We start from the raw sequence: 26,328 nt of genomic DNA, 5'->3' as shown, positions 1-26,328 counted from the left end.
CTGGAGTGCTCCACCTGTCCTCCTGTGAACTCCAGCAGTAGTTTGTGTATATAAATGGCAGAGGAGAGCTGAGGAATATTCACAGATTGCCGTGTTTCTCCAAAAATAAGACCTACTCCGAAAATAAGCCCTAGTCAAGATCGTCAGCTGAAAAGTAAGGCGCCTAAGGCCAGGTTTATATTTCATGCGATGTGACTTGTGTGCCCGAAACATTCATTAAATTTGGAGGACACCTTGTCACAATATCTCTTAAAAGGATGTTTAATGACTACATCCATCAATTCGAGGATGCGCCCATTCCAGCAGCATCGGCGAAAGACAGAAACAAAATCTCTGGACGGGGCATCAGCTCATGGCAAGGTAAACACAAGCACACACACATACACTAACATCATTGTAGCGTCACCACATCCCCAAACCTTCATGTCTTTGGATGGAAAACTGAGTGCACCATGGAAACCCACCAGGAAAAACATGCAAACTCCAGACAGGGATCACAAGGGACGTGACTCCATACTGTGAGACAGCAGCGCTACCTCTCTGTCACCGTGTCACCCCCATATGTGTAACTATTAACAGTATTCATTATTTAAACGAAGTTAACGATTTATCTGTAAAATGTAACATACATATTTTAATGCATTTCATCATGAAAGTGAAATATAAATCTAAGAATTGTAAATGTGCAGAGAACTGGAATATCATAAATGTAAAGTGTTCTGTGTGGTGATCTATTGCTGCTTGCCGCTGCTGTCAGGTCAGGAGGAATAACCAGTGATTAACAACTGGGTTGGTTTTAAGGTGATGTTTACGACGGTCTACTTTAATGATAAAGCAAACTACAAGGTGTCACAAGAATGCGTCGGAGACATCATAAAGAGTTGGGGCAGCCACCTGTATATTATTTTCTCGGCTGCAAAAGTCACTTTTTATGGTAGCACGATGTGCCTACAACAGAGTCCAAAACAGAACTGCCTGTACGGAGACAAGATGGCAGTTCTAAAGGCCCGGAGGGGAAATTACGTCATCAGTGCAGGAACTGAGAGTGGCGTCCTCGTGCCCGGAAGTGACGTCATCATCAAGGCTGGCAACAGGAAGGATTTCCCGGGAAAGTTCTGCAAGGGACTGCAAGAGACTGAGAGAGACAGTCAGTACACTCTGCCGCCCCCCGGCCTGGCATAGAAATACAGTGGAACCTCGAGACACGAGTTTAATTCGTTCCAGCACTGAGCTTGTATAGCGAATTTCTCATATCTAGAACAAACTTCCCCATTGAAAATAATGAAAATCCAGTTAATCCGTTCCGCACCCCCAAAAATATCAACATAAAAATCAATTTTCCTAACAAATAACACTGATAAATAATATATACAAGTGGAACCTTGGTTTGCAAGTAACTTGGTTTACAAGTGTTTTGCAAGACGAGCTAATTAATTTTGACTTGATAAAATGAGCGATGTCTTGCAATACGAGTAGTATGGATACACTTTGTCTGCTGAGCGTCATGTGATCATAACTGAGCTGATGGTTCTTCTCTCTCGTGAGTCTCTCCTTATCTCTCTCGCTCACTCACGTGCACCTCTCTCTCTCCTTATCTCTCTCGCTCACTCACGTGCCACCTCTCTCTCTCTCTCTCCTTACCTCTCTTGCTTGCTTGCTTGCTTGCTCGCTCGCTTGCGCGTACCTCTCTCTTGCTCTCTCCCTCTCTCTCTCTCTCTCTCTCCCTCCTCTGGAGGGCAATCGTCTCCTATTCTCCTTCTGCATGTCTGCGATATTTTTGGATACGCTTATACGGCGAACTGCTACAGTGAAACAATGAAATCACAAGTGCACAAACGCGTAGATCCTCACGCTACGGGAGAACAAGGAACACTGAGTGAGCTGACAGGCTGGCAGCGTCAGCTTGGGTGAATCCCCGAGTCGAGGCGCATCAGGAAACGCGTCAAGCATACCCACAGCCTGGCTCGTGGCTCTTTACGCGAGCCAATGCTCATATTTAGATCCGAATTTTTCGCTCATACTTTCCTCTTATCTTGAATTTCTCATATACAGAGGTGATCGTATCTCGAGGTTCCACTTTACTATTGTTTAGGCCCTTCATCCGTTTCCCATGCGCATGTGTGTGACAGAGGTTAAAGTTGACATTTCGAGTTTAAAGCCGAAATTTCCACTTTAATCACAAAATGGACATTTTCATTATGTCCTTATTTTTTTTCTCGGTGGCTCAAATACGCCGCAGTCCATTCTGATGCTGTTGTGAAGGTGTAAATAAAAAAGACGGCACAGAAAATGGTATGTGAGATTTTTAAAATGTATCGTGTCATTACGATGGGGAATATGCGGTGCTTGAATATCAAAGCACCACGAATGCATTTTACTTCACCACATTGAATCATTCACCAAACATCGCAGCACACACATCGATCCTGGAGGATCCTAAAAACGGCTGGAGTCGCAAGAAACTCCGGCTGGAATTCAGGGTTTGAATGTGGAGAGTTATGACGATATTCCAGAAGAAGATGACATGACTGTATTTGGATAAATGTGTATTGTTGTACATGAATAAATAGAAAGATATTAAGCCCTAGTGCATCTTTTGGAGCAAAAGTTAATATAAGACCTTAAGTCTTATTTTTGGGGAAACACTGTAGTTGTAAAGAAGGCGAGAACTTATCTACATTTTCTCCTCTCATCCTTCCCATTTTAAAATACTTTTCCCCCTCTATCTGTTGTTAGTATTTTTGGTTTAAAACAATACATTGACTACAGGCAGTGTGGCTTTGGACTTCAAACCCTGACGTTGTAGCTTCAAATCCCTCTTCTGACTCTGTGTGACCCCGAGCAGGCTACTTCACCTGCCTGCGCTCCAATTAGAAAAACAAAAAGGTGTAACTGATTGTCTCAGTTGTTGTAGGTTGCTTAGGCTAACGGTGTCAGCGAAGTAATATTCATTTTATAATAATGAGAGGGACGGGGGGACTTAAACTGTTCTTGTTTTAATGTATCTTTCACATACTTGCGTTTTTTGACTTTATCCTAAACTGATGGTTGCAAATTGACATGCGCGTGGTCTTCCTTATTACTAATCTCAAAGTCAGAGCGGAAACTAAATTTGCATCCCTGTGACATACGTCTCCATATTTAGGGAACCACACCAGCTGTTAGAATGTTTTTATTTTAAGAAACTCTCTTTCATCCTATGACTGCCTGCTGGATGCGTTGTGCACCCCTGCAGAGTTTTATTGTGTTAACATCAAAGGTGTGGAAACACTTGAGGCAGAAATGAAACAACCAGCACTTCTCTTTATCCCTTTGTTTGTGCACCTCTGGCTGTTAAAAACGCAACAATACAATATCATGTTTGTTTTTACTAGTAGAGCCCTCTTTTATGAAGCTTGTTTTTATGTTTTTTTTTATTTTTAATAGTTTATTTGGGTTAATCTTACAACTTAACGTACAAACTTAAGTGCAAAGTCAGCGGGAAACCTTACAAGCATGTCTGTGAAAATAAAATGCAAGTAAAGCTCTTTAATAAATTGACATATTTTTTCTACAGTAGTCCTCAAAAAAGAAGTTTTGTTCTGAGGTCTCCAACATTCTAAAGACTGATAAACCGAGCCCCCCAGTCGACTGGACAAGTCAATACTAGCAGAAATTGGATGGCATCATAAAAAATCATCTCCATGGGCTGCTGTCTTGGGGTACTTTTAGCCACAGGCTCGCTCTTCTACAGTTTGGTAAGATGCGCCTCAGGGGGTTTACTGCCCACTACTATCAGGCAGTTCAACAGTAAATCAGATCACATGCTTATACTCTTTAAGTTCATTTAGCTGTTTCTGCATCATTTACTCTATCTATCTATCTATCTATCTATCTATCTATCTATCTATCTATCTATCTGTCTGTCTATCTATCTATCTATCTATCTATCTATCTATCATATAGTGCCTTTCACATATCTATCTATCTATCTATCTATCTATCTATCTATCTATCTATCTACTGTCACACACGCGAGTTGGAGGCAGTCAAAGAGCCCAAAGGTGAGTGAAATCTCGTGAGACAAGAATTTATCACGTGGTACTTACCTGAATCTCTTTCTACCTACAGAAAACTGGAAGAAAAACAAACACATCCATTTTCAGTTCCAAAATGGCGCAATGACATCACTTCCGGTTCCCATCCAATGACATCACTTCCGGTTCCACACTCAACTACTCCTGTCTGCTCACGATGGCGTTGGTTCCGTCACTTCCTGCCAACCATTTCCTCTCCCATCATCCCATCTGTTATTTAAACGCCATTTTGTTACCATGTATTGATTCATTCTGTACTGAAAAGTCATTCTGAATCAACCATTTTTCACTTTGTCTGGGCGACAATATATGGGGCGATCCCCAAATCTTTCTCTATTTTGAAAGACTCTTTATTTATTACATTGGCGTAGCCGGCAGGATACTTGTTCAACATGACCGAAGAACAGGACCTCAACGCTGTACTAAGTACAATTGTGGGAGATCTACAAACTCTGAAAATTCAGATGGGGAAACCAGGACCCAATTGGCGGAAGCGAGGCTCGTTCCCGTGCTGGTGTACGGACGGAGGTAGCTCGGTCACAGCCAATTCAGTTAACCCCCTTGACTGAATCTGATGACATTGAGTCTTATTTTTGATTTTTGAGCGTACCGCTAAGCGGAGCAGCGTGGCCGAGGTCGGAGTGGGCGTACCTACTGGCTCCCTATTTGAAGGGAACAGCGCAGAGGGCTTACTACGACTTAACTGAGGAGCAGGCGGCCAATTATGATGCGCTAAAATTGGAGGTGTTCAAATGCTACGGCGTTTCACCGGAACAACAGGCGAGAGAATGGAGGGAGTGGCAATTCGATCCAGAAAGGCCGTTAAGATCGCAGGGCTTTGAAGCCTGGGGCAAGGTGTGTCGCTGGCTACGCCCGACATCAACTCCTCCCACAAAATGGCTGAGCTCCTTGCCTGCGAGACATTTGTACATGCCCTCCCTGACCACATCGCCCAACAAGTAAGAAAGCACAGTTACGAAGATATGGACACCTTAATCCAAATAGCGGAACGTCATTGGGCAGCCTGTAAATCAGGGCGGTCGGAAAGGTCCTCTCGCCGAACCCAACAGATACGTGGGGCAGCTCCTGAGCCCCCTCGACAAACTCCCGAACCTGCCGTTGTAGAAGGGACAGACTAGCCGGTCTCCCTCGCTGTTTCAAGTGTGGGGAGATCGGACATCTGTCCCCGAACTGTGCCTACGAGCCTATGGATTGCTCGGTAGTAAGGGGAGAAAGGTACTGTGCCACAGTGATTAATCCTCTGTCTCTTCCATATACAGGTGCAGTTATTATAAATGGCAGAAAGGTAAGGGCAATGTTTGATTCCGGGAGTAACATTTCGATTGTTGCTACCCGATACGTATTACCGCAACAGTGGACTCAAGGGAAAACCAGTCTAAAATGTATACATGGGGATATTAAATATTATAATACAGCCAGGTGTGTAATATCAGTAGCTCATAAATTAACCAGTATGGCTATGGCTGTATTACCCGATCCCCCTTTTCCAGTCATATTAGGAAGAGATTGGAATAAAATTAACAGCGGTAATAACGTAACTGCATCTAATAAGAATTTGGGCTTAGTGATGGAGAATAATGCTCCGACTGCCTCCACGCCGTGTCCCTCAGTAGCACGGATCCATACGGGTACCCAGTGCGAAAGTTTTGATGTCCCATCGTCCTCTGCGGAGCTGATACAGTCGCGCAGAAGACGTAGAGACAGTAGCCCCTCCCATTGAACTCGAAAGAGATCCTATACAAAACTTAACGTCCCAGTTCCTATTAACTCCATCGTCATTTAAAAGAGAACAATGGAATGACGATTCATTAAAAAATGCTAGAAATGCAGTAGTATCTACTGACGGTTATACAAACCTAGATCCCATGCCACCGATGCCGTTCTTTGTAATTAAAAATGATTTATTATATAGAGTGGCAGAACACGAGGGTGAAGTGCGGGCTTTGTTGTTAATTCCACGTACTTTTCGGCGAAAGGTATGTGAATTAGCACATGCCCACCTTCTAGGAGCCCATTTAGGCTCGAAAAACTTTGGAGAGGATAAAACTCAGATTTTATTGGCCGGGAGTTAATGAGGAGGTCAGGCGATTTTGCACTTCATGCCCGGAGTGTCAACTTCACCAGATACCCAGAAGGTCTAAAGCTCCTCTTATTCCCTTCCCTGATTGACATCCCGTTTGAACGAGTTGGTATTGATCTCGTTGGTCCATTAGAACCCTCGTTAAAAGGTTTTAAATATATTCTAGTTCTAGTAGATTATGCCACTCGCTTTCCAGAAGCTGTTCCGTTGCGCTCAGCTAATTCAAAAAATATCGCACGGGAATTAGTAGGGATATTCGCGCGTGTTGGGATCCCCAAGGAGGTCTTAACAGATCAAGGGACTCCTTTCACTTCAGAAACGTTCAGGGAAGTGGCCAAATTACTCAGGATAAAACATCTGAAAACATCGGTTTATCATCCCCAAACTGATGGATTGGTTGAACGTTTTAATCAGACGTTAAAACAGATGTTACACAAGGTAGTTAACGAGGACGGAAGAAACTGGGATCAGTTGCTTCCTCTCGTTTTGTTTGCCTATCGGAAGTCCCTCAAACCTCAACAGGATTTTCTCCTTTTGAATTATTGTACGGAAGGCAACCCAGGGGGCTTTTGGACATGTTAAAAGAAGGATGGGAGGAGGAGGTACTCCCTACTTCAAATATTCTTGAATATATCGCGCAATTACGCGATAGACTAGAGAAGATCAGACCTATCCTAAAAGAGAATTTAGAAAAAGCGCAAGCAGCACAGTCACGTTATTATAATAGAAACACCACCATTCGAATTTGTCCCGGTGATCGTGTTATGGTATTAGTCCCAACCTCTCATTATAAATTATTAGCTCATTGGCAAGGACCGTATGAAATTAAAGAAGAAAAGGTCTCGTCGACTATTTAGTTAAACAACCTAATCGTCGACCGACCGAAAGAGTATACCATATCAATTTGCTGAAACCGTGGAAGGAAAGGGAACCCGATCCCTCCTCCGGACAGCCTAGTTCACTTTTTATGTCCTGTGCCAAACTTAATTTTGGTTCCAATTTGACTCCAGAACAGCGACAAGATCTCGAAAAGGCTATCTTGTCTGTACCCGAGGTGGTGGATGAATTACCTGGACGTACTGCGCTTGATTGCGCATATATTATTACGGACCCTGGAGTGATTGTCAGGGAGAGACCTTACAGACTCCCGGAGGCAAAGAAAGCGGAAGTGGAATTGGAAATTAGGCGAATGCTGGATTTAGGGGTTATCGAAGAAAGCTATAGCCCTTGGTCTAGTCCAATTGTTCTAGTTTCTAAGCCCGATGGGTCTTGGAGGTTCTGTAATGACTTTCGACGACTCAATCGGGTCTCCAAATTTGATGCGTATCCGATGCCGCGAGTGGATGATCTGCTCGATCGGCTAGGAAGCGCCAATTCCTAACTACCCTTGACATGACAAAAGGGTATTGGCAAATTCCTTTAACGGATTCTGCAAAAGAAAAAACCGCATTTAGCACTCCCAGCGGACATTGGCAATACCGGTCCTTCCTTTTGGTTTGCACGGCGCCAGCTACTTTCAACGCCTGGTAGACACACTGCTACGGTCCCACAATTCCTATTGTGCGCTACCTAGATGACGTTGTCATCTATTCCAGCACGTGGAAGGATCATGTATGGCAGGTGAAAACGGTACTTTCCACACTGGCAGCTGCAGGACTCGTATTAACCCAAAGAAATGTTTCTTTGGATTAAGAGAAGCCAAATATTTGGGCTACCTAGTGGGGGGGGGTGTCGTGAAACCACAATGTCTTAAAATTGATGCCATCATAAATTGGCCCGTCCGATAAATAAGCGGCAAGTACAGGCATTTTGGGATTAGCTGGTTACTATCGCCGCTTTGTGCCACATTTCTCAGAAATTGCTGCCCTTATCTAATTTGACAAAGAAACGGGCACCTATAAAAGTGGTATGGGATGATACAGTAGATAAAGCATTTTGTGACTTGAAATTGGCCCTTACATCAGCACCTTTATTAAAATCCCCTGATTTTTCTCTTCCTTTTATTCTCCAGACCGATGCATCGCCACAGGATTGGGTGCCGTGTTGAGCCAATGTGTCGAGGGTGCTGAACACCCCGTTATGTATCTGAGCCGGAAACTGCTGGACCGTGAGATGAAGTATGCTGCGGTGGAGCGAGAGGCCCTGGCGATTAAGTGGGCTATTACATCGTTGAGGTACTACCTATTGGGGCGGGAATTCACTCTGGTGACAGACCATGCCGCTTTACAGTGGATGTCCCTTCATCGGAGTCAATCCTCGTGTCACTAGGTGGTTTTGGATCTCCAACCATATCGTTTTAGCGTTACTTATCGTAGGGTTCCTTGCAGGCCAACGCAGATGCTCTCTCCGGATTCACGACCTCTCGGTGCAGGTCGCCCGACCGGATGGGTCTGGGCTGAGGGGGTCATGTCACACACGTGCGAGTTGGAGGCAGTCAAAGAGCCCAAAGGTGAGTGAAATCTCGAGACAAGAATTTATCACGTGGTACTTACCTGAATCTCTTTCTACCTACAGAAAACTGGAAGAAAAATAAACACATCCATTTTCAGTTCCCATCCAATGACATCACTTCCGGTTCCACACTCAACTACTCCTGTCTGCTCACGATGACGTTGGTTCCGTGGTCCCGCCTCCAATCGTCACTTCCTGCCAACCATTTCCTCTCCCATCATCCCATCTGTTATTTAAACGCCATTTTGTTACCATGTATTGATTCATTCTGTACTGAAAAGTCATTCTGAATCAACCATTTTTCACTTTGTCTGACGACAATATATGGGACGATCCCCAAATCTTTTCTATTTTTGAAAGACTTTATTTATTACACTACATACCTACCTACAATGGACCCTTAAGTTACTTAACTCAATTAGGCTGTTTGTAACTCAAGTTGATTGTAAGTCGTTGCTATTTATCCCACTTGAAATAATGGAAATACCCATAATGCGCTCCAACCTCCCACAGCAACACTTACCTAACATTTTCATAATAAAACAGGGTTGTATAATGCATAATTTACCAAAACACCAATAATTTTTCTAATGTACTAACCGAAAAATTATAAAAGTGCCTAGCCTACCAGAAACAACAATTTCACACTGTACTCACCATTTATTTTGACATTTTTGGGCTGCAGAAGGGAGGAGGAGGAGAATGAAACGAAAGGTGGTTATTGTTTAGAAGGAGCCTCCTTATGTAAATCTTTTCTTTGTAAAATTGTCGAGATGGTGGATTTCGACGTGCTGTACATATTAGCGAGATCAGTCACACAAACACCACTCTCATATTTCCACACAATTTCCTTCTTCATTTCGATTGTGATCGCTGTTTCTCAAGTTAATAATGACAGTAGTCGAGCCAGTTCAAAGCTGGCGTGTTGTGAACTGCTGTAATAATACACTCCAAAGCACGCCGGTGCTGACTCAGCCTGATGACATCATCATGTGCGCGCCAGCCCGCTACCTAACATCCCTTAACAATCACTTTCTTTACCTTCGTTACCTTCTCTTCCTTCCTTAGCAATTAAGCGTCTTGCTTGCCATGGTCTTAGTGAATTATATATATAGATAAATCACTGCACTGACCAAAATTACGTCCACAAACACATGTATCTGGGCTCCGACTGACGCTTCTTAACGCTCTCGGCTGTTTGTGTACAATCGCACAAGCGGATACACGGACCGCATTCGGTCGTAACGCAAGATGTCGGTCGTAAATCAAAACAAAAATTTTGGTCGTAAATCAAGTTGTTCGCACATCAGGCCAGTCGTAAATCAAGTGTCGACTCTATCTATCTATCTATCTATCTATCTATCTATCTATCTATCTATCTATCTATCTATCTATCTATCTATCTATCTATCTATCTATCTATCTATCTATGTATTGTATAGTGCCTTTTATCTATCTATCTATCTATCTATCTATCTATCTATCTATCTATCTATCTATCTATCTATCTATCTATCTATCTATATTTAAATGTACACTCCAGAATAATAATAGAATATACGTATCATAAATTGATGAATACATTAGAGTTATTTTAAAATGTGTGGGGAGTTAAAGGGGTGCTTTGCTCAATTGATGATGTAGAACTAAAAATGAATGTATGAGACATTAGTTAAGTTTTCTGTATTTTTATTTTGTTTTGTTAGGATGATATACTATCTATCAGGTACTGTGTGCTGTGGAGAGGGGCGAACTGGTACTCAACTGGGAATGAAAAGAAAGTGGTGGGCATCAACAACATGTTTTTATTAATGTGTGGAGTAGGATGAGTGTAAAAGGGGAGTAGTGGTGGTCTGATATATGGCTGTTTTATTATATTCTGAAAATTGGGTTTGTTTGTCATTTGACTGTGTATATTTTTTATATTTTCTTTTTTATGTTCACAATAAAGGTCTTTTTAAAAAAAAAAAAATCTATCTATCTATCTATCTATCTATCTATCTATCTATCTATCTATCTATCTATCTATCTATCTATCTATCTATCTATCATAGAGTTCCATTCATATCTATCTGTCTATCTATCTGTGCTTCAAAGGACTGATTTGGAACATTTGCTTAATACAAATCACAAAGTCCACGCTTTGGCACAGGCATTGCTCTGATTTCATTAATATCACCCTACTCATTGTATTTATGGTATTTGTTTTCCCACATTGTTTCCAGTTTTAAAAGACAGAAGTTAGAAATAAATCAGAAAAAAGTTAAAGGTTGCAGGTATCTGAGGGAACACACACGGTTATTATAAGCAGCATAATTATTTTGGAAGTCCACAACCTTTAAAGTGCTGATTTTTGAAAGCTAAAAAAATAAAATGACCATGTGGGGGTGTCCTGTTTTCATAGACGCTGGTCACAGGCTGACAGCATCTTGGTGATTTAAATTCTGATACGTCTATCTCATTATCTATAAGACCGATTTTGTTTTCACAGTTTGTGCAGAACCCCTATATCTTGAAGTATTCTAAACGGTGTCTAATTTGGTGTAATATTTTTAAAGTTATTAATATTTTTTCATTTGTGTTTCCTTGGGTGTGCGCTTCAGAGACAGACTTAAACATCATTATATCCAATCGTATGTGCTTGATAATAATTAGCAGTGATGAACTGTTTAATGATTTGTGATGAATGTTCATTTAGGGTTTTGTTAAGCACAATTTATTTTAGTCTGTAACGATACTGTCAAGTCTGTAATGTGAAAACTAAATATGAACTGGAACTTCTGGCGAGATCCTGCAGAGGATAATGAATGGAAAGGCAGCTTCAGTCGTATTCACTGACTGTCAGAGCGCCCCCTATATGGAAGTATGATGGCGATGCAGTAATCCCTCGCTATATTGTGCTTCGACTTTCGTGACTTCACTCTATCGCAGATGTTATATGTAAGCATATCTAAACATATAACACAGATTTTTCGCTGCGGACAATGGGTCTTTTAATTTTTGGTACACGGTTCCTCAGTTGGTTTGCCCAGTTGATTTCATACAAGGGACGCTATTGGCGGATGGCTTAGAAGCTAATCAATCAGAGCACGCAGTTAAGTTCATGTGTGCTGATTGGCTCAGCGATGGAGCACCAAATTCGATTCCGTGGCGTTAACCAGGAAGTCTCGTCTCACTCATTCAGCATCAACGTGTTTCGCTGTGTAAAGAGTTAACTTTTGTGCTCTTTTGTGTTTATCTTTGTGCGTAGTCAAGTTTGGCTCCAAAACGATCTGCTCCTGCTACTGCTTCAGGGGCCGTGCCCAAGTGCCAATGGAAGATACTATCGATTGCCGAAAAGGTAAGTTTTGGATATGTTGAATATGTTTGGATATATGGAAGGGAACAGCGACACCACTGTAGGCCGCCATTATGGTATCTAAGAGTCCACGATTCTTTTTATTTAAAAAGGAGAAAAAAAAATATAAGATCTACGGCCGCAGTGTCCTTTAACCAGGGCGCAAAACAAGTTGTAAGTGGACGTAATAAGATGGTAGTCTGGATGGAATCTGCTTTAGGGATTTGGATTGAAGACTGCCAGAAGAAGAACAACGGTGGTGCTACACAGTCGCCTAAAGAGGCTCCTTTAAAAAAGCTGTGACGCTGTCCTTTGTTGTGCAGTAAAACTAAACTCATCGTTATCGGACAAGTCGTCTTGTCATTGTTGGTGAGTAACCATAATTAATTTTGTATGTACATACGTACGTACGTTTAGTGTCACTGTACACACATTTTACTGTATACAATTTTTGCTGCATTGTACAGATTTTTTTGTGGGTGGCCTGTCTGTCGTAATGGCTGTAACATATGTGATATCGGAGACGCTCGATATCTTATCTATAATATTTAGGTTTTACTGTATATAAACAATGTGTTTACATACATAATTTCAACAAATCGTACCTAATATCTCAGAGAATACAAAGGTTTTATGCTGTATAACTGTGCGGGAAATGTTTATAAGAGTGTGGGAGAGTTTATAAGGGTTTAAAATACATCATAATAACCATATGAACATATGGTTTTTACTTCGCGGATTTTCACCAAACACCCCGTGATGTCGGAGGGAGCATTGTACTGGAAACTTTACTTTTACTGTAATCTACTGTCAGGCTAATTAATTACATTTAATGTTTTTTATATTTGAAACTACCATGAAAACATTTTTTTTTTCTTTTAGATCATGGAGCTCGAACGCACATCTGATGACAGGGAGGAACTTTTTGAACCACAAAAATCTGAATATTCAGAATCGGCTTCAGAATTAATGAGAAGATTTAGAAGAAATATATCATTTGGCAGTAAAACTGCAAATAAAGATGATATCCCTAACCAGGGGTCTCCAGCCTTTTTTCCCCTAAGAGCTACTTTTACAAAATGAAAATGGCTGAGAGCTACTCGTGTTTTCTAAAGTTTATTCTCATAGCTTATTTCAACCCAAACAAACTGAATAGGCTTGTTTTGCTTGAACATTTACAAAATGTTGGTGTCCACAACTCACATTTCCATTAAAACGTCACAAAAAGTATTTAGTTTTATCTGCAAGTGCATTTTGTATGTCTGTATGCATTTTCTCACACTATTGAATTAAAACGTGAATGCTGTCAAAACAAAACAATGCAATTCCAAATCCACAGATATGACTTGTTCATTTGTCGTTTTGTCACATGTCACTGTGTCACTTTATTCACAGGTCCAGTTGCATGTGTGATGTGTTGTTTAGTTAGTCAGGTGACTGGCACTGAGGTGTCTGGTGGAGTGGAGCCACTGAGGTTCACTCTTCTGGAGTCATTTCAATGTTCATCCGTCAGTCTTGCTCTGAACTTTGACTTCATGACATTCATGTCAGACTCACAGAGGTATGGAGACCCAAACAAAGCAGACATTTTCAGAGCTGCTTGGTGAAGATTCTTCTAGTTATGTGGCTCTACTAAACTCCAGAAATTATTAACTTGAATGCTTATTGGATTTAAGCACGTCAGGTGATGTGTATTTGTGTAATGAGGGAGGGTGTGGCCTAAGGAGATCAACACCCTATATCAAGGTGTGCAGAATTATTAGGCAGCTAGTTTTCCTCAGGCAAAATGGGCCAAAAAAGAGATTTAACTGACTCTGAAATGTCAAAAATTGTAAAAAGTCTTTCAGAGGGATGCAGCACTTTTGGAATTGCTAAGATATTGGTGTGTGATCACAGAACCATCAAACATTTTGTTGCAAATAGTCAACAGGGTCGCAAGAAACGTGTTGAGAACAAAAGATGCAAATTAGCTGCCAAAGATTTGAGAAGAATCAAACGTGAAGCTACCAGGAACCCATTATCCTCCAGTACTTTCATATTCCAGAGCTGCAACCTACCTGGAGTGCTTAGAAGTACAAGGTGTTCAGTGCTCAAAGACATGGCCAAGGTAAGGAGGGCTGAAACCCAACCACCACTGAACAAGAAACATAAGTTGAAACGTCAAAACTGGGCCAAGAAATATCTGAAGACAGATTTTTTTCAAAGGTTTTATGGACCGATGAGATGAGAGTGACTCTTGATGGACCAGATGGATGGACCTGTGGATCAGTAATGCTTTTTGCATTGAAGATGAACTCAAAATCAACTCCCAAACCTACTGCCAGTTTTTCGAAGACACTTTCTTCAAACAGTGATGCAGGAAGAAGACCATGATTTTTATGCAGCCCAATGCTCCATCACTTGCATCGAAGTTCTCCACTGCGTGGCCTGCCAGTAAAGGCCTTAAAGATGAAGGAATAATGACATGGCCTCCCTTCCTCATCTGACCTAAACCCTATCGAGAACTTGTGGGCACTTCTTAAACGCTAGATTTACGGGGGAGAAAAACAATCCACCTCTCTGAAGAGTGTCTGGGAGGCTGTAGTCACTGCTCCACAAAAAGCTGATCGTCAACAGATCAAGAAACTGACAGACTCCATGAATGGAAAGGCTTGTGACTGTTATTGGAAAGAAGGGTGGCTATATTGGTCATTGATTGATTGATTGATTTTTTTTGAAATGTCAGAGATGTTTATTTGTAAATTTTGAGGTGTTTGTTTATTATTCTCACTATAACAGATGAAAATAAACAAGTGAGATGGGAAAATTTTCATTTTTCCTTTAGTTGCATAATAAATCTGCACACTAATAGTTGCCTAATAATTGTGCGCACATATGTATTCCCCTGATGATGTTCACACTCACATTTCCATTGTGAAACATTCAGGTTTCAGGTTTATTAACATTTTGGATTGACTGATAGCACTGTGTTTGTTCCATATTAAAATTAATCCTCAAAAATACAACTTGCCTAATAATTGTGCACACAGTGTACACATACATACACACACACACACATATATATATATACACACACAGACACATATATATACATATCTACATATATATACTGTATATAGTAAAATCCCTGCTTCGCAGCGATGAAGTACTGCTTTTAAATTTTTATTAAGAAGAAAAGAAAACCTTTTTAAACTGAGAGAAAATATACCAATAACTAACTATTAAGGATCTCTTTGTATACCACGTTGTCAGTTCAGCAGTCCGGTTGTAATATGACGAAGCTGCGCAAGCTCACTCTTGAGAATGCAACGTATACTTGTCCAGGAGAAAGGCAATCTTGCCTCAAATCAATGGCAACCTTTTGTTGGATCTGTCCCTGAGACTTCTTACTTGTCATTGCGAAGCAGAGCCTTACTTGGAATTGGAGGCATCTGAATTGAAATGGGAGATCAGAGGGTGTAACGGGGATGCGAGGAATACACTGAGTGTGGAGAAACTCTAGAGACAGCGTGTGTATTAACTTGTGGATTTTTCTGTGAGTATTTGGTGGCAGCGTGATGAAGTTGCTTCTGCAAGAGCGCATTAGCTGTGGAGCTCAACTCGGAGCATATTCTTTTCCAACCTTGTCAATTGTGTAATGCGTTTTTTGAACAGGTTTGATGTATGGAAGTGATCACTCGTACTGCGTTCACTTAGTTCACGTAAGCTGCTCTCTTGTGTGATGTTGCGATGTCCACGGCTTTATTTAATGTTAGCTAAGACCCGGCACTTAAAAGTTTCTCGCTACAGCAACTTTAACTCCGTTACAAAGTGATCCAAGGTCTCATTTATACCTCGTGTCTTCTCATTAAACTTGTATCTCATGAATAAAGTATTCGATGAAGGCATGACAAACGGCAGCGGGAGGGTGTCCATAAACTTAATTTAAACTTACGGTTTACACCGTGCTTTGTTTCCACAGTAGCTGCACTTAGGAATAAGCTTGTCTGTGTTTTTCTTCAGCGCTCTTTGGAGCTCTTCCTGGTTTTCTACGTACTGCGTTCACAGTCAGTTCACGTGATTACGTGGGAGGCGTGATGATGTGACACACAGCTCCGGCCCCCCAACGCCCATCGAGCTAAAGTCCATTACAGTATACAGAGAAAAATAGGTTCCAGTTATGACCGTTACGCGTAGAATTTCGAAATGAAACCTGCCCAACTTTTGTAAGTAAGCTGTAAGGAATGAGCCTGTCAAATTTCAGCGTTCTACCTACACGGGAAGTTGGAGAATTAGTGATGAGTGAGTCAGTGAGTGAGTGAGTGAGTGAGTGAGTGAGTGAGGGCTTTGCCTTTTTTTAGTATAGATGACCCTAACCTGCTGCACATCTTTCCCAGTTCAGTCCCTCTGTCTAGCCCACCGGTCCTTTTCTCCCTCTTTAGTGTTCAACCTCTCATACAACTCATCATACGCCTCTTCTTTAGCCTTCACCACCTCTCTCTTCACCTTGTGCCTTGTCTCCTTGTACTCTTGTCTACTTTCTGCATCTCTCTGACTATCCCACTTCTTTATCATCCTCTTCCTCTGTATACTCTCCTGTATTTCCTCATTCCACCACCAGGTTACCTTTTCCTCCTCCCTCTTTCCAGCTCTCACGCCAAGCACCCTTTTTGCTGCCACTCTTAATACATCTGCTGTAGTTTCCCAGCTGTCTGGTAACTCTTCACTGCCACACAGTGCCTGTCTCATCTCCTCCCTAAACTCAACCTTGCAGTCTTTCTTTTTCAACTTCCACCATTTGATCCTTGGCTCTGCCCTCCCTCTCCTTATCTTCTTTTTGATCTCCAACGTCATCCTACAGACCACCATCCTATGCTGCTTATCTACACTTTCCCCTGCCACCACTTTGCAGTCTTCAATCTCCTTCAGATTGACTCTTCTACATAGGATGTAATCTACCTGTGTGCATCTTCCTCCGCTCTTGTACGTCACCCTATGTTCCTCCCTCTTCTTAAAATATGTATTCACCACAGCCATGTCCATCCTTTTGGCAAAATCCACTATCCTCTGACCTTCTTCATTCCTCTCCTTGACACCATACCAACCCATCACCTCCTCATCTCCTCTGTTCCTTTCACCAACATGCCCATTGAAATCTGCTCCAATCACCACTTTCTGTCCCTTGGGTACACAGTTCATCACTTCATCCAACTCACTCCAAAAATCTTCATTCTCACCCATTGCACACCCACCTTGTGGTGCATATGCGCTGACAACATTCATCATCACACCTCCAATTTCCATCTTCATAATCTCACTCTGTCTGACACTCTTTCACCTCCAGGACACTCTTGACATGCTGTTCCTTCAGAATAACCCCTACTCCATTTCTCCTCCCATCCACACCATGATAGAACAATTTGAATCCACCTCCAATCCACCTGGCCTCACTCCCCCTTCCATTTAGTCTCTTGCACACACAATATATCAGCCTTCCTTCTCTCCATCATATCTACTAACTCTGTCCCCTTACCAGTCATACTGCCAACATTGAAAGTTCCTACCCTCAGTTCCACTCTCTTTACTTTCCTTCTCTCCTCCTGCCTCCAGACATGTCCCCCTGTCTTCTTCTTCTCCTTATTCTTCTAACAGTAGCCCAATTTCCACCAGCACCCTGTTGGCTTACAGCACTGGTGGCGGTTGTTGTTAACCCGGGGCTCAATCTATCCGGTAAGGAAATCTGTATTGTTGTTGGCATATTGATCTGGCAAAACTGGATGCCTTTCCTGACATAACCCTCCCTATTTATCTGGGTTTGGGACCACCATGAAGAAACACACTGGTTACTGCATCCCCTGTGGCTGGGTTTCTCTCATTCTCTCTCTCACTCCCCCTCTAAAAAATAAAAACCTTTCTGAAAATATTTTTCTCTTTGTCAATATGGGACATTGAGTGTACACTGGTGGACAGAAATATTAAATGTATCCATTTAAAATGAGATTTACACCACACTAGTATCTTAGCTCCAGTATTGGTTAATGCAGGGGTCCTCAGACTCAGTCCTGGGGGGACCCTCTGTGGCTGCAAGCTTTTGTTCCAACCAGATTCACAATCAGTGATAATAATTGATGTCATTTAATTAGCTGGTCTTTTTCCTCCTCTCTAATTCTATTTTCATATTTAAAAGTATTTCTATTTTTTCAATAGCTTTAAATCTTTTATTTATTTCTTTTGTTCTATCCCAATAATGACAATTGAAAAGAAGAAGAGCAGACACTTGGGAAAATAACGTCGAATGACAAAAGGCTGCAATTACTTTAGCATCAGACCCACTAATTAGGAAATAATGGATTAAATAACCAGAAAACAAGGAAAAGATGATAAAAATGTTGTTAAGTCAAACATACATTTCCCAAAAACCTGCTTAATTTATTTTAATATAACGTTTGCCAAAGTTTTGTCATTTTTACATTGACTGGGTAGTAACAGCTCACTTCGTTAGGCTAGCAGTCCAATAAAAACAGAAACCTGCGGCCACAGTGGGACCCCAGGATCGAGCTTGAGAACCACTGGGCCAGGGGATGCTGCATATCCCCCCTTACGTTATTTCGGCAAATGATGATTTTCCATCATTTGAAGAGACGCTCTCATGTGCCGGCAGTCTGACTCCAGGAGGCTCGCCCTTCCAGCAGCCATCAACGCTGCTGCATGCAGTAAATGGAAAAACCAGGCTGTCTTGGAAGTCCGAGCTGAAATCGGCCCCTCGCCTCCCTCTTGTACATCTGAGTGTAAACACTGAGCTTGTAAATATTTTGAGAAGACCCTGCCACTTTACATGAGGAGTGCATGTATCTTACTTGCAGTTAAAATTTTTTGTATTTTTTGGCATGACTATTGTTCAGCAGTTGTCAATCTTTACTTAAGAGGTCACAGTATGAAGTGAAGCCTGGGAACTTCCTTGCATTAAACTCTTAGGGGAAGTATTGTTGTCTTGTGTAAACAGTCCGGATTGCTTACTGCACGCCCATCCGTCGTCGTCTGTCATGGTGACATGGTGAAATAAATATTTAAGTACATCTTGTCCCTGCTTTATTTATCACTACAGCTTTAATGCTGTCCAGAATTCCGAGCCTTTGGACAGCCTAGGAGCACATTTCGCAGATTGTTATTACCGATTTGTGGAACATTCTGGAAAACATTACGAGTTCAGATTTTGTGACGGTTCTTCAAAACATTTTTTTTTTTTCTTCTTCTATTTTCCTGAGTTAGCTTGCTGAATTTTTTTTAATATTGTGCACTTTCGTTTAGCAGCCATGCCACGTGCACTTCAGAACAGGTAGTCCACCTGTGGTCCACCTGAGGCCCGGCCTGTACTTGGAGTGGGACACCATCTTGGGTTGCTGCTTGAAGAGATGTTGGTGAAGCCAGCAGGGGACACTTACCCTGTATTTTAAATGTTAATCCCATTACACCAATGCAGTGACGGGGGAAACACTGTGCTGGAAAAACCAGGACCATCCTAACGTTGAGACACAAAACCTGAGGTTCTGACTCTCTGTGATCATAGAAGATCAATGGGTATCCTTCCTAAAGTGTTTCCCGATGTCCAGACTAAATTGCCCACTACAGCCTAATCATTCTGGCCCACTAATCATCCCCTGTCTCTCACTGGCTAATTACCTCTGTCGCCCCTACATCACCTAGTAGCTAATGTGTGGTGAACATACTGGCACAAAATGGCCGCCTTCACATTATCCGAGTGGATGCTGCACATTAAGTGGTTGAAATGGCTCCCTACTGACGATATGTAAAGCACTATATAAATGTAATGTCGTCATCGGCTTCTTCATCTGGCTGTCCAGTACCCTGCTGCTGTTGACCTTGCAGTCAGTGTTCAGTTTACTACCCACTCCACCGGTTTGTTCCAAAGAAAATCTGCAAAGTGGGTGAGAAGGGAGCTGAAGTCCACGCCTAATATAGGTGCTGGCTGGTTGCCCCAGTGAATCTTGGTTCTAAAACCACTTCCAACGTGTGTCCCCAAACAAACTCCTTTGTTGCCTCTAATAAGACCATTCCTGGCCTAATACCAGGTGGCGTCCAGATTTTAATCCCGGCCACTGTCCCCAAGCAAATGTGTCATTTTTTTTTTTTAGGTGGCGGTTAGGTGTTAACGAATACATCATTGTCTTAAAAGCAAAAGGCATCTTGATTTACTGAGATGGGTCCAGCTGCAGACCTCTGAAGCTCCATGATACAGTAACTCCATGGGACAGCCAATTGGATTGCAGGTTTTTGTCACCTGGTTTACTTGATTTGAGTCAGATGAACCTCCCCCAAGCCTAATCTTGACCATCACTGACGTATTATAATAAAGCAACAACCTCCTCTGTGGAGTGGAACTCTGGAGGTCCGCTGCTGGAGTCTATTGCATTTACTTGAAGCAGAGCTACTTAAATTGCCTACAACTCCCAGCAGCCCCTGCAGTAATACTCTATTGGGGAGATTCAGAGGGCAAAGGGGTTACTGGGAAGAGGGATAATTAAGTGGCCTCTTTAAAAATGGAACAAAAAAGATGCAGAGGGGAATCCTGATCATATCTGTACAGCAGCGTTTCACAACCTTTACGTATTTGCAACCCGAGTTTTCATAACAGTTTTAATCGCGCCCCCCTAACGTTTTATGAAAGGAGCCCACTAATACCAACTTGTTCTTTTTTAATTAATGATATATTATAGATGCATATTTTATTATGGGCGGCATGGTGGTGCAGTGGTAGTGCTGCTGCCTCGCAGTTAGGAGACCCGGGTTCGCTTCCCGGGTCCTCCCTGCATGGAGTTTGCATGTTCTCCCGTGTCTGCGTGGGTTTCCTCCCACAGTTAGGTGGTTAGGTGGATTGGCGATTCTAAATTGGCCCTAGTGTGTGCTTGGTGTATTTGTGTGTGTCCTGCAGTGGGTTGGCACCCTGCCCAAGATTGGTTCCTGCCCTGTGTTGGCTGGGATTGGCTCCCGTGACCCTGTGTTCGGATTCAGCAGGTTGGAAGATGGATGGATATTTTATTATACCTACTTAACATTTATCTAACTCTATATTTATTTTTCTAGTATCAGAATGTAGTTTAAGTTAATTTGTTTTGGTTTCAACAGATGTATTTTTCATATTTTCAATTCTTGTTTTCTTTTTTTCAAATCTTTGCGCCCCCCCTAGGGGGGCCCGCCCCACAGGTTGAGAACCACTGCTGTACAGGTACATTTGTTTTGTTTCTTCGCATCACACAAACTATTGGATTCCAGTTTCATGCTAGATTTATGTGCTTGTCCTGTGCCCGCTTGTTTGTGTGATTGCGTCTGAGTTGGTAAATGTCTTCATCTGGCGGAGCACTCCCAGCTTCTTCAGACTGTCACACTAACAGTATACCTGGGACATGGTAGGACAAAACTTTCATAGCGTTTAGGAAACTGTTTGCTTAGCCTCAAAATTCGTTTTCCTCATCATTCTCACCTGTTGTGCTGGAGTGTGTTTTGGACCACATCGTAAATGTTGATTGTTTATCGTTTAGTATTTCGCGCTCTGTTCAGTTTCTTTTGTGTAGTGTTCGTAAATTATTATCGCCGTCGGTAGAACTGGGGATGGCTTTTGCGTATGCATTGTTTAGTTAATAATTGTTTGGATTTCCTTCATTATTTGCTTAATGTATTCTTTATTATCCCCTTATTATTTATCGACTCCTTTATTCTTTATCAGTGTCTTTGTGTGTGAGTGTGTACCTGCTGGGTCAGGGTTTGGGTGTAATCCTGGGGTGCCTCGTGATAAAATAATTAAATCGCTTTCTTTACACAGTGCGAATCTTAGCATCCTCGCAACCGCTCCATACTGCCCTGTGTATTCCTAAAGGTCAATTCCTAGTTTCCGCATATTGTGGTTTCAGAAAGTATTCAGACCCCTGCTTCACTTTTGTCACACTGTGTTGTGTTGGATTTTAGGAAGTTTTGCAAACTCCACTTGTAGCCGCTGTCCCTTTTTTTACCTTCTTGTATACGAAGTATAGGGAAAGTATTTGAATCGTCCAAAAATTCTGTTTCGAGATTTTGATGAATCTCGACATTTTAGGTCTCCCTGAGTCCAAAAATACCATTTTTGGGAATGTCTGTGTGTGTTTGTATGTAAACATGATAACTTGAGTATGCTTTCACTTACGTCAACCAAATGTTTCATACAAGTATTAGGTACAAAACGTAGATTTCTATCAACTTTTGGTCAATTTCTGCTAACTGTAAGTGGTACTTTACCCTTTATTCATGCAGCTGCAGAGTCTGAATTCTTCAACTTTACTTTTATAACAATTGTTCAATTTATTATTAATTTGATTTGATTTGTTGTTGATGGTTCTTTTAATGTACATAATATAAAAATATAATAATTGTCTTATGGTTGACTCCTCAAATATCCAACCCCATATCTGACTATACGAGAAAGTCGAGAGGAGACCACTCCCGATTTTTACACAAGAGCAGGTTTAAATGCCCAATCTGTGCCTACGTTGGCTGGCATTGGCCGATTCCTGAAGATGCTGAGACGCTCACCTCATAATGTGAACTCAGCAGGTGATGGCTCCCTATATCTTCTGTTCAAAATCAGACGCTTGTGCCGGCGTGCATACAAGTCAACTCATTCTCGCTTATGGGTAAGCCACTTCTACCATCTTTAAACTTTCATAGCATTCTATTCTTGTACATCTGTGTGTGCCAGCAACTAATTCATGTTCCTGTCTCTTTACCATAGCAGAAGATGTCGGCCCTGATAAACCTCATGCTGCACACGCGTCTGGGAGAATCGCACAGCGAAGCACATCCCTCCACTACTGCAGTGCAAACCATCGGTGGACTACTACTTCATTTAACTCCAGGTAAGTGTCACACTGACTATTTACAATGGAAAACTGGCTATAAAATACAGTGCCCTCCATAAAGTTTGGGATAAAGACAGGTATATCCTTGATGCCCCCCTCTGCCCCACAGTTTAAAATTACAAATCAAACAATTCAGACATTGTGATTGAAGTGCACATTGCAGAATTTCATTTAAGGGGATTTGCAGACATTTTGGTCACACAACACTTTTTCTACATGGTCCCCCCATTTTACGGCACCCTAACTTTTGGCATGCAGCAATGGCAGGTCTGTTAAAGCTGTTGTCATATTTAGGACTTGTCTCTTATCCCTCACATTCAATGATTGCTTGAGGCCTGTGATTCACAGACATCACCAGGAACTGAGGGTTTTTCTGGTGATGCTCTGCCAAACCACTAATGTAGCCATCTTCAGCTCCTGCTTATTTAAGGCGGGGCTTGTCCCCTTAAGTTTTCTCTTCAGCATATGGAAGCCCTGCTCAGTTGGATTAAATCGAGTGACTGGTTTAGCCACTCAAGAATTTCCCATTTTGTAGCTTTGATAAACTCCTGTGTTGCCTCAGCAGTCTGTTTGGCGTATTATCTTGTGGTAGGATGAAGCGCCGTCCATTGAGTTTGGAGGCATCTACTGGGACTCGAGCAGATCAGATGTTTCTCCACACCTCAGAATTCATTGTGCCCCCAGCAGTTCCATCTTCAATGAAGAGAAGTGTGCCAGGACCTGTGGCAGTCATACATGGCCAAGCCATAACACCACCAGAATCATGTTTAACAGATGAGGTGGTCTGCTTTGGATCTTGGGCAGTTCCTTGTGGTCTCCAGACTTTGCTCTTGTTATCACTCTGGTCAGGTTCATCTTTGTCTCGTCTGTCCACAAGACCTTTCTGCAGACCATTCTCCTTCAGAGGCAGAGGAATCTCATAGTGCCATTACTTAGAATTTAGAAAAAGTGAAGACATTAGACATTAGAACCACACCACATGCACTTCAGAAGAGTTCATCCACCTACATCTACTTATGGTCACACCCGGCCAGTACTTGGATGGGAGAGCAGCCAGGAAAAGCTTGGGTTGCTGCTGGAAGAGGTGCTGGCAAGACCAGCAGGGGGTGCTTCTCCTGTGGTCTGAGTGTGGATCCCAATGTCCCCGTGCACTGACGTGGACACTGTGCAGTAAAACCAGTGTAATCCTTTGGATGAGATGAAAAACTGAGGTCCTGACTCTCCATGGTCATAAAAGATCCCTGGGTGTATCCCGATGTCCTGGCTAAATTGCTGATCATGGCCTCATCATTCTGGCCCCCTTATCACCCCCTGTCTCTCACTGGGTATCTCTCTCGCCCCTTAACCACCTAATTGCTAATTTGTGGTGAGCGTCCTGGTGCAAAATTGGCTGCCGTCACATCATCTAGGTGGGTGCTGCACATTAGTGGTGGCTGAAGTGGCTCCCCACTTTAAAGCATTTTGAGTAGTGAGAAAAGTGCTAGATAAATGTAAAGAGTTATTACTAGTAAAGGTTGGGAAGTGAATGTATGAAAATGTTATATTGTTGTATTGAGAAGGCCCCACCATTTCTGGTCGGGACAAAATAAAAAGAGGCATTGCTGAAGGGTGGTATCTCCATCTGCACCCAGGCGTGAAAGTGACGTAGAGCCACTACGCTATAAAATTCTTCTTCTTTATTCATCTGCTCCTGTTAGGGGTTGCCACAGCATTTCATCTTGTTACATATTTTCCTGTCCTCTGCCCACCACCACCTGCATGTCTTCTCTCACCACATCCATAAACCTTCTCTTAGACCTTCTTCTTTTCCTCTTCCCTGGCAGCTTTATCTTTAACATCCTTCTCCCAATATACCCAGCATCTCTCCTCTGTACATGTCCAAACCAATGCAATCTTGCCTCTCTGACTTTGTCTCCATACTGTCCAACTTGAGCTGACCCTCTGATGTCCTCATTTCTAATCCTGTCCATCCTCGTCACACCCAATGCAAATCTTAGCATCTTTAACTCTGCCACCTCCAGCTCTGTCACCTGCTCTCTGGTCAGTGCCACTGTCTCCTGCCCATATAACATAGCTGGTCTCACTACCGTCCTGTAGACCTTCCCTTTCACTCTTGCTGATACCCGTCTGTCACAAATCACTCCTGACACTCTTCTCTACCCACTCCACCCTGTCTGCACTCTCTTTTTCACGTCTCTTCCACAATCCCCATTACTCTGTACTGTTGATCCTAAGTATTTAAACTCATCCACCTTCACCAACTCTACTCCTTGTGTCCTCACCATTCCACTGAACTCCCTCTCATTTACACACATATATTCTGTCTTCTTCCTATTGACCTTCATTCCTCTCTTCTCCAGAGCATATCTCCACCTCTCCAGGGTCTCCTCAACCTGCTCCCTACTATCACTGCAGATGACAATGTCATCAGCAAACATCATAGTCCACCGGGACTCCTGTCTAATCTCATCTGTCAACCTGTCCATCACCACTGCAAATAAGAAAGGGCTCAGAGCTGATCCCTGATGTAATCCCACCTCCGTCACTCCTACCGCAGACCTCACCACGGTCACACTTCCCTCGTACTTATCCTGTACAATTCTTACATACTTCTCTGCCACTCCCGACTTCCTCACACAATACCACAGCTCCTCTCCTCACCCTGTCATATGCTTTCTCCAGGTCCACAAAGACACAATGCAACTCCTTCTGGCCTTCTCTATTCTTCTCCATTAACATCCTCAGAGCAAACATCACATCTGTGGTGCTCTTTCTTGACATGATACCACACTGCTGCTCACTAATCATCACCTCACTTCTTAACCAAGCTTCCACTACTCTTTCCCATAACTTCATGCTGTGGCTCATCAATTTTATCCTCCTGTAGTTACTACAGTCCTGCACATCCCCCTTATTCTTAAATATGGGCACCACTACACTTCTTCTCCACTCCTTAGACATTCTCTCACATTCTAAGATTCCATTAAACAATCTGGTTAAAAACTCCACTGCCATCTCTTCTAAACACCTCCATGCTTCCAAAGGTATGTCATCTGGCCTAACGACTTTTCAATTTTACATCCTCTTCATAGCTGTCCTTACTTCCTCCTTGCTAATCCGTTGCACTTCCTAATTCACTATCTCCACATCATGCATCCTCTTCTCTCTCTCGTTCTTTTCATTCCTAAGCCTCTCAAAGTACTCTTTCCATCTGCTCAACACACTCTCCTCACTTGTGAGTACATTTCCATCTTTATCCTTTATCACCCTAACCTGCTGCACATCTTTCCCAGCTCAGTCCCTCTGTCTAGCCCACTGGTCCTTTTCTCCCTCCTCAGTGTCCAACCTCTCATACAACTTATCATACGTCTTTTCTTTAGCCTTTGCCACCTCTCTCTTCACCTTGCGCCTTATCTCCTTGTACTCTTGTGTACTTTCTGCATCTCATAGGATTGGAACTCCAGCCACCGTAAAAAA

General features: G+C 42.4%; 1 protein-coding gene across 3 annotated transcripts in view; it reads left to right on the top strand.

Moving 5' to 3' along the window:
- gtpbp3 (GTP binding protein 3, mitochondrial) overlaps positions 1-10,351 on the top strand; it is a 142,574-nt gene extending 132,223 nt beyond the window's left edge. Inside the window, exons 11-12 of one of the 3 annotated variants that reach the window (XR_005635395.1) lie at positions 3,557-3,737; positions 10,335-10,351. The gene's annotated coding sequence lies outside the window, so the exon portion shown is untranslated. Of the gene's footprint in view, positions 1-3,556; positions 3,805-10,334 lie in introns of those variants that run through there. The other 2 variants (XR_005635396.1, XR_005635394.1) reach the window with 2 other exon arrangements.
- Positions 10,352-26,328: the final 15,977 nt, after the last annotated feature.

The sequence above is a fragment of the Polypterus senegalus genome, chromosome 10 (genome assembly GCF_016835505.1).
Source record: "Polypterus senegalus isolate Bchr_013 chromosome 10, ASM1683550v1, whole genome shotgun sequence".
Classification (NCBI taxonomy): domain Eukaryota; kingdom Metazoa; phylum Chordata; class Cladistia; order Polypteriformes; family Polypteridae; genus Polypterus; species Polypterus senegalus.
This window is presented reverse-complemented; position numbering and strand designations above follow the sequence as displayed.